Source organism: Anoplopoma fimbria, chromosome 17 (genome assembly GCF_027596085.1).
Source record: "Anoplopoma fimbria isolate UVic2021 breed Golden Eagle Sablefish chromosome 17, Afim_UVic_2022, whole genome shotgun sequence".
Taxonomy (NCBI): domain Eukaryota; kingdom Metazoa; phylum Chordata; class Actinopteri; order Perciformes; family Anoplopomatidae; genus Anoplopoma; species Anoplopoma fimbria.
This window is the reverse complement of record NC_072465.1, coordinates 336,948-348,630: the sequence shown is the minus strand read 5'-3', so window position 1 is coordinate 348,630 and position 11,683 is coordinate 336,948.

Here is an 11,683-nt window from a genome sequence, read left to right as displayed (position 1 = left end):
CTCTCTCTCTCACTAACACACACCCTCTCTCCCTCTCCCTCTCTCTCTCTTCTCTCTCTCTCTCTCTCTTTCCTCCTGAAATCATTGTGTACTTTGATTCACAAACCCTGCCTTTGTCACGTGATCCAACACTTCAAATATACAGCACATTTTTTAACCAGCCACAGAATGCCCGAAGGAAGGGAAAACAGGGTCCAGAAAGCTTAGGTTTCAACTTGCTGCCCACCCCCTCTCTTCCCCTCTCTCTCTCTCTCTCTTTCGCTCTCTCTCTCTTTGTCTCACAGTCTCTGTCTCTCTCTGAACCTCCACTCCTTCTACACTGTACTGTCAGTCAATGCTCTTTTGTTGGACTTCAGCTCTGTGAGTGTTTGTTTGGCATTTCTAAATGTGTTCCTCCTCTGCTCAGCATCCAAAAATAAGGCCGACACTAACACACACACACACACACACTCAAACTAATGAAACAGTCATTAACTCACAGACATACACAAACACACATGCTGCAGAGGGCTGCACACCTTTGGGGATATCAGTATCAGCCCTTGGCTTTCACTCCATGTTTACAATGCCTTGACTTTGGGACCGTGGCCAGCCAATGTGGGAGTCCAGGGGCCCTGGGCCAATCAAGGGCCACTCAGTGCTTTATTGTGACTACATATCCCTGATGGGAAACAAATACTCTCAGCATTAATGTCCTTATGACTTAGGAAGATGGAAACAATAACTTAGAAAGTGGAAATGCAATGTTCACCATCAAAATGTTAGAATATAAGAAAATGAATAAAGAAAGTGCAACAAATATTTTTTACAAATTAAACTTGTTTACAGTTACATAAATTGCAACTGCTATTAAACACATAGCACATTTAAAGTGCTGCAAATAAGAAGAGTATTATTTACGCAACAAAGAATACAGTATACATATTTTCTCTTAAAAATCATACAGAGCCTGGTATATATGTTAGATGACTTCATTAAGCCTCCAAAATGCAAACTACCATGAGCTGTTTTCCATCTTTCCTAGCCTGAGAAATACAAAGGGCCATTCTCCAAGCAGTTTCCGCACCTTTAAATCAGTTTAAGTGGACTCTTTTCGTCCTACAGGATTTTCCAAAGTAAAATCAACCCCGCGGTTTTCTGGTAAGGAAGCATTTAATGGCAATAGATTTGATCCGTGATGAGATCAAACCTGGCCAGTCGGCCCTGAGGGGCAGAGCTACCTGCCTCTTCATGTCAGAGATAAACTGTCTGCTACTGTCTGACTGACTGGCCTCATGGCGAACCAGCCTGCTACAGTCAGGTAACCTTCCAAAAGCTTTTGTTCTCTCTCAGCTTGATAGTAAGGTTTTAACACATTCAATAAATGTTTTTGAGTCCTCAACACAAGTTTGACATATGTTTAGTTGAAGGTTGTGTAACAATGACATAAATGTACACTTTAGTAAAGAACTCATTCAGTTTGTCCTAAAATGACCCCTGAAAATTGAAACAAGCTTGTCATTATTATAAATGAAATTTGCACCATACAACAAATCAATGTGAATAATTGTACTTCACTACGCCAAAAGAAATTGACACCTGGATACGAAAATGAAAACATTGAGTGGAAAGAAACTGCCTAAAAATGTTAGATTTCCATAATACATCAAATTTAAAACAATACGGGCTATACAGAGGCCTTTAATTTCAGGATATAAGGGAACAAAGGGAAGTTATTTCTTCCTGCAATAATATTTTGCTTAAATATACAATAATATAGGGAGTTTTACATTTCAAAAAACATCTCAATTAAGTGTTAAAAACCTATTTTCATAGTTTTTTTTATCAAATATACTTAACGTATTTGGCAACACACTTCTGTGAAATTGACCTCTTCATGGTTTCCTGTCATACATGGTATAGAAACGACAGATCTCATCCACATGGTGAGTGAGGGATGGATAAATGAAGTAAATAGCCCGCTGTATTGATTCAATGTGTGTGTTTTCAAGAGCAGAACAAAATAAATATCTGGAAAGGATTTAGCTTGTGTGGGACTAAATGTACAAATATGAGACAGATTTCCGCCTGGTGTTTACTACCCCAGCACATTACCATACATGAATGGAAACCTTTAAAAATCATTGAGTATATTAAAATAAACACAATATTTAATGTCCTCAATTATACTTTGTCAAAATCTACATTTTCTGCTATGAGACTTCTGTCTTGGATCACTTTGTTTAACCACCTTGGTCACAAATATGGACCTGGGGACCGTCCAATCACCGGCTTCAACCATCTGTGTTACTGCCACACTTCTCGGCATCAGTGTCGGCGAGGGAGGTGAAAGGTTTAGTCCCGTTTGTGTTTCTGTGTCAGTGAAATGTGCAGAGAGGAGGGGAGGGTATAACATCTGGCGAGAACGTGAAAGAAGCATTTGTATATTTCTGACTGTGAATCTATGGCGCAGTAATAAGCACAACATGTGGATGCATGTTGAGACATGCACACACTCAGACACATTCACAGACATTTTCATTCTCTCCTGCTTTTGTTCTTGTTAAGTGTCAATGAGCGTCAAAGCTGGTTGACTCAGACAGAAGATTAGGGTCATTAGAAGGGTTTCGATGAGGCGTGCAGGTAGGATATTAGAGGCCTCTGATAAATACTGCCTAAAGATGTACAGCAAGGAACAAAGAAACAAAGGAGGAAAACTGAAGAGGAAAAAGAAGGGGCGCTTATAACTTTCTGCAGAGCTCGAAATGGGGCCCTTTTTGGCAGCGAGCAGCGGAGAAACCACAGAATGGTGCGACTCCGGAGTTGAGTGGTGGAGGAGGCAGGGGGGGGCGAGCAAAGGACAAGGAAGCAGGAGAGAGCGGGGAGGAGGGAGAAGAAAAAGAAAGGGTGAAGGAGGAGGGTGCAGACGGCAGGTTTTAATCAGCAACAGGCTGTTGGTAATGAGATCACTATCCCACTGCTCTCAGATTGATGTCATGTGAAGCTCTATGGTGCACGGAGAGGCATGCGGAGGATGACAGGCATGCTTGACAAGCTCGCTCTCTTGCTCGGGCACACACAAAAATACAAGCATGCATGCAGGGAGGCAAAGACAGAGTTACATTCACATTAAGGCGCTGGCAAATGCCCGCAAACCGAAAGACACTGGCACCAAAAGAAAAACACATGCACAAGACACAAAGACCCTTTAATACACCACAACTCCCTGCTGTTAATTTTCTTCAAGCGAGAAAAAGAGCTGACACAAATATAATCACACCCACACATACACCATAAACAAGTTTCAGCTCCCAAAGCTCCTTTATGTCTTTTCTGTCTCTCAAACAGCTAACTAACATGAACACAAAGAACATACTGTACCAGTGGTGAGTGTTGGCTAGACTTGCAGTTCAAGAAAAAAAAAAAGTGGGAGCAAGGTAGGAAAGAAAATGAGGGCTGGGGGGGTGGGGGGGGGGGAGAATAGGAGGAAGAGAAAGAGAAAGGAGTGACACTCTGGGTAGCAGTTGTCAGTTTGGGGTTAGACACGCTGAGAAATGAGGGGGCTTTTTCATTCAAACACGGGGAAAATAGGCGTAAACAAAGAAACCGACCAAAAAAGTATTAAAAGCGCCGTAGCAAATTGGAATATTTGGTTTTGTTAGGGTCGATTAGTGTTTGTGGCTAAGTGGAGAGAGAAAGAAGGAAAAAGAGGGGAAAGAAAAAGAAAGTTGGGGGTGTACATGTGCATCCAATGAACAGTGAATTGTTTTTCCTATATAAATGTTCCCCAAAATTCAACCATGATGTCACCATGAACCTGTTGTGAACCCAACTCTGTCAACTCCCATTACTGTCTCATTCTGAACCCTCCTGCTTCACCGCGCTGCCTCTCCATTACCTTCTACTCTGTCCACATCTTGTTCTCCAGCTTCCTCTCTTTATCTCTCGCCATATAATGTTGTCTGGCTGCATATTCTTTTCAACACAAACTGCATCCCCCCAGACCCCCCCTCCCTCTTCTACACACATAAACTGCTCACAGCCATTTGGAAAGTCTCTGGTTATAACAAGGACAGTTTTAATCAGAACAAGCTGGCATATTTTGGCCAAGACCTGCACTTATGGTAATTCAATCAGAAAGAGAGGAGAAAGAGGGGGAGAAGAAAAAGTGAAAAGGGGCACACGGAGGGTAGTAGAGTGTGAGACGGGGAAATAAGAAAAACAGAGGGAGGGAAAGGAGACAGTGGGCGGATGGGAGGGTGAGGTAGGGGTTGAGTGGTTGAAGGAGTTTGATCCACATGTGGAAATGATTGTCTAATTACAGCAGATATGTATAAGTGTTACTGCCTGGAGGACAGATGGTGATTGGAGGGCTGCGAAAATGAAATGATTGGATTGGATGGGGGAGAAATCAGGACCGGTAATTGGAGGAGGATGAGAAGAAGGTCGAGAGAAGTGTTATGGTGGCTCCTGCATCATCTCCCTCTCTTTCGTCTTCAGCCTGAGACTCAAGGCCTCTCGCCCTTTATATCGGCTCTGACATGGTCCTCATCAACTCACACAGTCAGAAACTTTGTAGTATACCAGTAGATGTTGCCCTGAAATTGCTGACAGAGAGCAATTACCCGCATTAAAGAAATAGTTCGACATTTCGGGAAACACACTTAATCACGTTCATTTAAACAGTTAGATTAGAAGATTGATACCACTCAGAAAAAAAGGCTAAAACTGACAACTTGCCATTTTACATGTGCCGGACTACTTCTTGGCCTGGACCAGTAACTTCATGATGTTGCCTGGCAACTAGGTAAAACCACAGTCAAGGCCTAGAAATAGTCTGGCACATAATACGCCATAAAACAGCAGTTTTGCACACATTTAACAAACTAAATATAGCACGTCAATTACTGAGATTTAGAGGTGCTGTTAGGTGGATTGTGTTACATTTGGACAAAGCTACAGGCTAGTAGTTTCCTCCTATTCCCACTCTTTATGCTAAGCTAAGCTAACTCGCTGCGGACTCCAGCTACATATTTAGTGTACAGACATGAGAGTGGTATAAATCATATCTAACTCTCGGAAAGAAATTGTGTATTTCAGAAAATGTTGAAGTAGAAGCAGTAAAAGTTCACCTCAACACATGCAGACAACTGCCAAATAGTAAACCAGGTAATATATTTTTAAATCTTAAAATATCCTCTAAACTCTTTCTGAACCACACATCCTATCTACTACCAATAACCAACTGATTTATGCCTGACTTTCTTCAATGTTGGTTTCATCCATCATACAATGCTTTCAGAACCTAACCCTAAGCAGTTTTATTTACCTAAACTCATCTCAACCATGGCGTTTGTGAGTTTTGTTTCAAAACTTTAAAGTGACACCTACAGACACAAGATAATATAAAGATGTCCTCGCTCTGACCCCTCAGTGTGACTACCACGATCTCTGAAAATTGTAAAAACATACAGCCATGGGGAAACCAATTGAAATTGATTTTTGAATACAGTTTGACACAAAGTAACTTAGTTTGGAGACTGATTTACTCAAATTAAACCAAAGATTACAGAAGGACAAGCACCTTATCACCAACCAGCCTTTTCTCACTCTTTACCCACTTTCCTAACTGTACTTAAACAAAAGTAAATACTTTAAACTGCCAGGATACAGTAGGGGTGGAGTTTTCCCCATCAGGATAACCTCCCAACTCTTCCCAAGAGGCCGCCTGTCAGAAAATGTAAATGCCCTCTGGACGGTTAACATGGACAACTATTAGACATCAGACAGGTTGTACCCACCTTCAACTAAAATGGCTTTGTTATTATTTTAAGAGACAAATATGGTTTCTGAATGTTACCAATTGGTGTTCTTATAAGCTACAAGTCCTAATGCAGTCAGCAGAACATTATTTCATATCTGGTTGTTAATGTATCTGTTTTGTTTGTGTTATTGTTACCAGCTCACCCTTATATTCCATCAGATTGCCTTTAAGGCGCCACTGAAGTTAAATACTTGAGCGGTTTTCCATATAAATCAGTATAGTGTAGTCAAAAATGTGTTACACCCTGTCAGCATCACTAGAAGATAATCAAAATGTGGTTCACTGCTAAGATACACAATTAAAATGTTGTTTTATTGTCTGGTTTGACACATTGCTTGAATGACAATACAAATCATTGTAGTAATTCTGTTGATTTGGCATTCTGTGTTTGGTTGCATTTACAAATGAATGAGATAAAGCCATTTTCACATTTCTGTTCTGCTGTCATTTTAACATTTCATATACAATTTCATATAACATGTTCAGAACAATTTAATCCTGATTTTATGTTGATCAAATCATATGTGATTATGTTGAATATGTTGCTCATGTCAGCAGTCTGATGCATGAAACTGTAGCCATCTCCATCTCTGTGGACATATAAGCTTCACCTCCAAGCTGGACATCTAAAGTTCAAATATTAAATGTTCATGTACTGTGTAGACCAGAAACCTTTCTGTATATGTTAGAAACTGACATACTGTTTTAGCTCTGTGGTGATAGAGACATTTATGTGACCATTTCCATTTATTCCTTCTCATGACGGTGGCTGCTTAAATAATCACTGTTGAGCAGAGAGAGACACAGAGAAGAGAAAGAAGAACAGGCAACACCCTGGCTTGGCGTTCCTAAATACCAGAAGATATCACCAAACCTGCACCTCTGAGAAGCCCACACCTGGACCAACACACCTGGCATATCGTTATTTTAATCCATAGCTACAAGGGCAAGGCTCTACTACACACTCATAGACTGACTGATATTTAACGGCTCATTTGCCATTACCCACCACACCCATGGTGTCAGTTTTTTCCTACGCAACACACCACCTAGTCTGCTTACACTGGACTCACTACCAACTGCTGTTTTGACTGTTTTTAAACTGCTTCACCTTTCATATTACCAGCTGTGTGTCTGTTTAGAGGCTGGTGTCCGCCCATCAGACGCGGTACTTTTTGTTTGAGTATCAAATCTAAATCAGTTTTTATCTCCTTTTTTCTTTTTCCTTGTCTTTGCTTTTGTATTAACTGTCCGTCATGTTGTTGTGTTTAGTCATTAACACTCACTTCTCCTGAAGGTGAAGTAAATCCAATCCTGGTCCAGTGGAGACGTTTCTTCATTTCAGATGGAAAGGGAAAGTAAGACAAGGCTGAATATCCTTTTTTCAAAGTTAATTAAATGATTACTTTTAGTCTGTCTGGTTATACCTGTATTCTAAAGAGGCAGGCCTGGGGAATAAACCCCATATAGTATCTAAACCCAGGCTTTGGATTTAAACCTGGGCTTTGCATTTGCTGCCTCTACATTGATTACAGTTCACATGGAAAGCCATCAATACAGTGTAGGCCTTACTCTGCAGCATGTCTACAGCATTGTGAAAAATATAGCTCCTTTAAAAATGTCCAGGTAAAGTTAGTGAAGGAAAAAAAAAGCTTACTGACATAACATCCCTACTAAAACTATTACAAAAATATGACATTTTCAGACACTGTCAATATACTATTAATGTGCCATGGAGGAGTCATCAGGTGACATCAGGTGATGTCCCCGTGCATTCTCTGAAGTGTCCCTTGGAGCAATAACAACACAGTGTGTTTTGATGTGGCCTCAGCACATTGTGTGCCCATACTCCAAACCGGGTTACTGAGACTTGGCTACTCATATTTTTCATGGCCTTAAAACTCTAATTAGAGCACCAATGCTAATTAATTTTATGTCTAATTTAGTTCTCCCTGCGTCTTTGCTGATGTAAACACATACATCCACACCTAAGCTGCAGGGCAACGACAGCAGAGGTTATCAAAGGCCTTACACCACTGAAGTTAAGCCATGTAAGGACTTGGAAACATTTATGGAGTAGCCATCACTGTTTACAAAAAATAAAGGCAACTCTAGTTACCAAACAAGCACTGCCCCCTTGTGGAAAACAGTGGAAGGAATGGGGAGGGATGGACGTCTTTTCTTCCTGGCATCATTGTTGCTGAAACAGATGACACAGTGACATGACCCCCAAAGCTCCACAGATAAACTACGTTTCTGTAAAAGAAATACACATTTTCAAAAAATATTATTATTTTTTAAAAAGTGTTACTATTTTTCATCATTAAACAGCTTTATCTCCCCTGACACATTTCCATTATACAGCTACTACAATGAAACACTTAAACAAGTAAACAGTCCAGACTACACGCAACACATAACTCTTCACATCCAGATGAACAGTCACATCTGTCTCGTCCACCAGAAGTAAAGCTGCACAACTTCTGTAAACCACAGGGAGGCGCTGTTCAATTACTGATGACCGTCTGTGGGTATCTGTTCAGGAAGAACATCTCTGAGTCTCACAGTGGGATGCAGGCCCTGCATATCTTCCATTTATTCATCCACTTATTTATTCATTCATTCCGCTTTTAAAATGTTTGGTGAATTCAGGCATGGGCCATAGGCTGATATAAAACATTTTTAGAAAACTGCATTTATTTCCACACATCTATGCTTAAACAAACACATGGCATGAATGTACTATATATATACTATTTAAATAATAAGATAACAGAACTGTTGTGATTTATTTATTGTTCCTAAATGTGATGTAAATTTGTGGAGCTTTATTTAAACAAATTAAATACTTACAGAAACAACAGTGAGCTACTGACACATTTTAAGATAATTTTATTTAGTTAAAAAAGATGAATATTGACAAAGGATGAGTCATGTGCTGAAGTTAATAATAGTTAATAATAGATGCTGGATCCTCCAGCTACAAAGACTATCTTTCCTAAAGGAGAGATATAATGTTGGAGATGAGCTTGGAGTGAGTCCAGCATAGAGACTCACTGTTTGACATGAAGTGATGAAGTGATGAAGTGATGAAGTGATGAAGTGATGAAGTGATGAAGTGATGGTATGCTCATGGACTGCGACCTGTTAGTGTTATATGATTTGCCTATTATTAATATCCTTTTATTATTGGAGGATTTACATACCGGTATGTGAGCGGTACTCTAAGGTTGTATTTGGCCGCGGTGGAGCTTTTAACTGGCCTACTTCCATTTTATGAACTAGATCTTATGTTTCTTAATCTGAAATGAACTAGTAACTATAGTTGTTAAATACATGTAGAGGAGTAAAACATTACAATACATCTTTCTGAAATGTAGTTAAGTAGCATCAAATGGAAACACGGTGTTGGTTGTCACTTTTTACTTTTCATTTGAATCTCTCAAAAACTATATTGAATAAATTCCCTTCAGATGTGTAACGGAAGCTTTAAGTCACATCACTCTCCTTCAGATCACTTTGTTCAAATGATCTGGATCGTCAAATACGTCCTTTTGCTCTGGTGTTGATAATTAAAGTACTTCAGTTGAGGAAATGTGTCATCTTCCCTCCTCACTGGTTAGGAAACAGGATATGAATGGGATTCTAACAATGGCAGCCGGCAGAGTCAGAGTCTGGAGGAATGTTTGAATAAAAATGTAAAGAGCAACGTTGACTATAAAATGTTTTATCATTAGATCCCGTAATTGAAACAGCAAATGACACTAAAATCTAAGTGCTGACTTTAGTACCAAACACACTGTGACCTCCTGTGACCTCCTGTGACCTCCTGTGACCTCCTGTGACCTCCTGTGACCCCTGTGACCTCCTGTGACCTCCTGTGACCTCCTGTGACCTCCTGTGACCTCCTGTGACCCCCTGTGACCCCCTGTGACCTCCTGTGACCTCCTGGCCTCGTTCCCTACTAGTGGAGGCTGTTGAGGAGGTTCTAATGCGGCTCACCTTTCCAGGAAGGTTGTGAATAAAAATACTTGAAAGAAACCAAACATGTGGCCGACAAGCAAACAGGCTCTGATGGTGGAGCTGGTTTCACTCTGTGCCTTTGAGCAAACACACTGTCTGTGGAGAGAAAGAGAGACGTGGGGGAGGAGGAGGTGCTGTGGGAGCGTGATGGGGGAGGAGGAGGTGCTGTGGGAGCGTGATGGGGGGAGGAGGAGGTGCTGTGGGAGCGTGATGGGGGGAGGAGGAGGTGCTGATGGGGAGGGGAGGTGCTGTGGGAGCGTGGGGGAGGAGGAGGTGCTGTGCGTGATGGAGGGGAGGAGGAGGTGCTGTGGGGCGTGATGGGGGGAGGAGGAGGAGGTGCTGTGGGAGCGTGATGGGGAGGAGGAGGAGGTGCTGTGGGAGCGTGATGGGGGGAGGAGGTGCTGTGGGAGCGGGGGGCGAGGAGGTGCTGTGGGAGCGTGATGGGGGAGGAGGAGGTGCTGTGGGAGCGTGATGGGGGGAGGAGGAGGTGCTGTGGGAGCGTGATGGGGGGAGGAGGTGCTGTGGGAGGTGCTGTGGTGCGGAGGAGGAGGAGGTGCTGTGGGAGCGTGATGGGGAGGAGGAGGAGGTGCTGTGGGAGCGTGATGGGGAGGAGGAGGTGCTGTGGGAGCGTGATGGGGGGAGGAGGAGGTGCTGTGGGAGCGTGATGGGGAGGAGGAGGTGCTGTGGGAGCGGGGGGGAGGAGCTGATGGGAGGTGCTGGGAGGAGGAGGTGCTGGGGGGGTGATGGGGAGGAGGAGGTGCTGTGGGGCGTGATGGGGAGGAGGAGGTGCTGTGGGAGCGTGATGGGGGGAGGAGGAGGAGGTGCTGTGGGGGATGGGGTGAGGAGGTGCTGTGGGAGCGTGAGGAGGAGGTGCTGTGGGAGCGTGATGGGGGGAGGAGGAGGTGCTGTGGGAGCGTGATGGGGAGGAGGAGGTGCTGTGGGAGCGTGATGGGGAGGAGGAGGTGCTGTGGGAGCGTGATGGGGAGGAGGAGGAGGTGCTGTGGGAGCGTGATGGGGAGGAGGAGGTGCTGTGGGAGCGTGATGGGGAGGAGGTGCTGTGGGAGGTGCTGCGTGATGGGGAGGAGGAGGTGCTGTGGGAGCGTGATGGGGAGGAGGAGGTGCTGTGGGAGCGTGATGGGGAGGAGGAGGTGCTGTGGGAGCGTGATGGGGAGCGGAGGAGGAGGTGCTGTGGGAGCGTGATGGGGAGGAGGAGGAGGTGCTGTCAGCGTGATGGGGAGGAGGAGGTGGATGAGGAGGAGGTGCTGTCACGGGATGGGGAGGAGGAGGTGCTGTGGGAGCGTGATGGGGGAGGAGGAGGTGCTGTGGGAGCGTGATGGGGGGAGGAGGAGGTGCTGTGATGGGGAGGAGGAGGAGGTGCTGTGGGAGCGTGATGGGGGGAGGAGGGAGGGGGAGGAGGAGGAGGTGCTGTCACGTGATGAGGAGGAGGAGGTGCTGTGCGTGATGGAGGGGGAGGAGGTGCTGTCACGTGATGGGGAGGAGGAGGAGGTGCTGTGGGAGCGTGATGGGGAGGAGGAGGAGGTGCTGTCACGTGATGGGGAGGAGGAGGAGGTGCTGTCACGTGATGGGGAGGAGGAGGAGGTGCTGTCACGTGATGGGGAGGAGGAGGTGCTGTCACGTGATGGGGAGGAGGGAGGAGGTGATGGGGAGGAGGAGGAGGTGCTGTCACGTGATGGGGAGGAGGAGGAGGTGCTGTCACGTGATGGGGAGGAGGAGGAGGTGCTGTCACGTGATGGGGATGGGGAGGAGGAGGTGCTGTCACGTGATGGGGAGGAGGAGGAGGTGCTGTCACGTGATGGGAGTCACGGTGAGCACCGCCCTTCCCGCACGTGCCAGTTT